The 2,970-nt window shown below is 35.1% G+C and overlaps 1 long non-coding RNA gene across 1 annotated transcript in view; it reads left to right on the top strand.

Moving 5' to 3' along the window:
• Positions 1-40: 40 nt before the first annotated feature.
• Positions 41-2,970, top strand: part of LOC128247694 (uncharacterized) — a 24,974-nt gene continuing 22,044 nt past the window's right edge. Inside the window, exon 1 of the long non-coding RNA XR_008264061.1 lies at positions 41-114. This is a non-coding gene — a long non-coding RNA (uncharacterized LOC128247694). The remainder of the gene's footprint in view (positions 115-2,970) is intronic.

Genomic DNA, 2,970 nt, shown 5'->3' with positions numbered 1-2,970 from the left:
AGAAGAAGAAGAAGAAGAAGAAGAAGAAGAAGAAGAGCAACAGCAACAGTTAAATTCTGGTGGCTTTGTAGGAGATTTCAAATTGGATCAAGCCTCGACCCCCTTGAGTTCTGGGTAGGTAAAGGCGATCTGCATCTGCCCTTGGGTAGTGCATCTTATTTTTCTGTCAATCTTCCTTATTTCGTTCATATTCCAGATCAACACACTGAAATTGTAAATAACAACCGGAACTGCTAAGGAATTCATAGCAAACACCTTGTTACGTGCATTTAACTCGGATTTTAGGACTGCTCAAACTCTCCCGTAACACTCCCTCCTGATCTTCTCTTTCATACTTGCATGCTGAATGCCAGAGCCCTCATTTATTCGAAGGTATTTGTAAGTTTTCTCCTGCTCGAGTCCTTTTATGATTGTGCCAACATCCAACACCGTTGAATGCGAAGTCTTCAATTTCCCTTTCTGGAAAATGGCCTTGACATATTTATCAAAACCAAATTCCATCCCGATGTCATCACTGAATGCTTTTACAGTACGTAGTCGTCCTTCAAGTTCATTATCGTCTTTGCCATAGAGTTTTAAGTCATCCATATAAAATAGATGACTTATTTTCTTGTCGCCAATTTTACATCCATACCTTGTTTTGTTAAGTTCACTTGTGAGAGTTATTAGGGCTATGCAGAAAATTAAAGGTGAAAGTGAGTCACTTTGGAAAATTCCTCAACTGATATTAATATTTTTTGTGGTCAGTACTCCATTAGAGTGGTATTACGGAAGATTCGTATTCCACACTGACATATGCTTCAGGAAATTTGAAATCAAAGGAAAAAATTTTGAAGATATCCAGCGATTTCAAGATCCATAAATACGGTGTGCTGCCAAAGGCCTTTTATAATCAATCCATGCGGAACTGAGATTTCTGCATGTTATAACAGTTCTCATGGATCATGCGATTGATTAAGAGTTGGTCTTTGCATCCATATGAGCTTCGTCAATACCCTTTTTCTTCATTGGGGAAAATATTGTTTTGTTCCATAAATTTGTATGTTTTCTCCATGAGGATGGATGTTAAAATTTTATACATGGTAGAATGTTATCAGACTCCACATTCGAGTTACCTCTATTTCCAAATCTTTGTATTTTGAAAGTTTCTCCGTTTCTTTTTAGAGAAACTTTGTCATCTGTCCGTATTGATAAACCAATTAGAAAGAATCTTTTGTTTTACTTGATGATCTCTGATAACTATATCCAGCCTGTTGGCCTTATTCCACAGTGTTGGCATAGCTTCCAGGGTATATAGGTTCTAAATCTGTCATGTCTGTGAATATATTCCTTCTTAGCCAGGACTGGGCAGCCAGAGAAAATATGATTTATTGTTTCTTGTCCATCAAAACGTATTCTACAGTCACTTGTATTTCTTTTGGTTATATGTCTTTGGTTATTTCTGTTGGGGTGGCTATGGTCTTGTGCTGCAATTATAAATCCCTCAGTCTCTGCTTTGAGTTCTGAGCTTCTCAGCCATTATCGGGATTTTGCTTTGTCTATTTCTTTTCTGTGTAGTTCAACCTAGTATTTGCCATGAAGCAGCTTTTCTTACCATCGTTTTATCATGCTCTTCCAGTTTTAGCTTGGATTTCAGTTGTTTTACGGTTTTTGGTGTTTCTTCTTTTCTTCATAGTTGTTAGGTACTATGGCTTCTTTTTTGTATTTGTCAGCTATCTTAAAAACTGGAAACAATTTTTTGTTTTGCTCGTGTTTTGTGGCTATTTGTATTAGTTTTCCTAGCTTCTGAAGTAGGTATTTCTAGTCCTGTGGTGATTATTTTGTAATAGCTTTCTAGCTGTCTAAGGCCTCTACCTCCTTCCATACGTTGTATATATAACCTTTCTATGTCAGATTTTGGGTGGTGCATCCTAAATCCTGTCATTATTTTTCTTGTCTTTCTGTCTATTTTGATTAGTTCATTTAGAGTTCTGTTAAGAATATTATAGTTGTAACTTATAATATGGACGGCTAGAGTGTTGACACCTATTATCTTGTTTTTCACATTAAGCTCTGTTTTCAGTATTAATCTAACTCGTCTATAGTACTCTTTCTTTATTTTTTCTTTCATTTATGTGTGTTGTATCGTATCTACTTCATTGATTCCTAAGTGTTTGTATTTGCTTTATCTAGTGTGATGTTGCTACTCTTAACTTGTTTTCAATTCCTGTTCGAAAATATTTCGAACAGAAATTTAGCAGCGCCATCTCTATCCAAGCAATAATTCTGTGTTGAGAAAGAGAAATAACCCAGAAACTGCGGTCCTCAAATATTGTCTTGTGCTGAGTGGTGAAGCTAAACTCCCCTGTTCGAAAATATAAGGACACAGAGAGTGTGTCGTATAGCTAGATAGCTGTATGTATGTATGTATGTATGTATGTATGTATGTATGTGTGTGTGTGTGTGTGTGTGTGTGTGTGTGTGTGTGTGTATTTATATTCATATCTCTCTGTTTTAGCTTTCGTATGAATATTCAATGGAGAAAAATTGTTATGTGACCTTCTCGCGCTGCGGTCACATAGGCATAATACATGAAAGTTGACCAATCAATTTGTACATTAATGGAGAGCATTTAGAGCTACATTCCTACTAAAAAAAATACCTTTATAACGGCCCAAAATAGATTAATTCACAACACAGTTCCATACACTATACTCGTTTAAAAATCTAATGTGAAACCGGTAAAGTGTATTCCTAACTTTTAAAATATAATTAAATTCAAATTAAATCTAATTTAATTCTCTGTGCATTTTCAAGTTGATTTCTTTTGTTCTTTCGCTTGTTTGGATTAATAACGATATACATACATACACACACACACACACACACACACACACACACACACATATATATATATATATATATATCATGTGTGTGTGTGTATGTATATGTATATATGTATTTATATATGCATATATATATGTATGTACA

Source organism: Octopus bimaculoides, chromosome 4 (genome assembly GCF_001194135.2).
Source record: "Octopus bimaculoides isolate UCB-OBI-ISO-001 chromosome 4, ASM119413v2, whole genome shotgun sequence".
Lineage (NCBI taxonomy): Eukaryota > Metazoa > Mollusca > Cephalopoda > Octopoda > Octopodidae > Octopus > Octopus bimaculoides.
The sequence above is the reverse complement of the archived record's forward strand: the minus strand, read 5'-3'. Positions and strand labels throughout refer to the sequence as shown.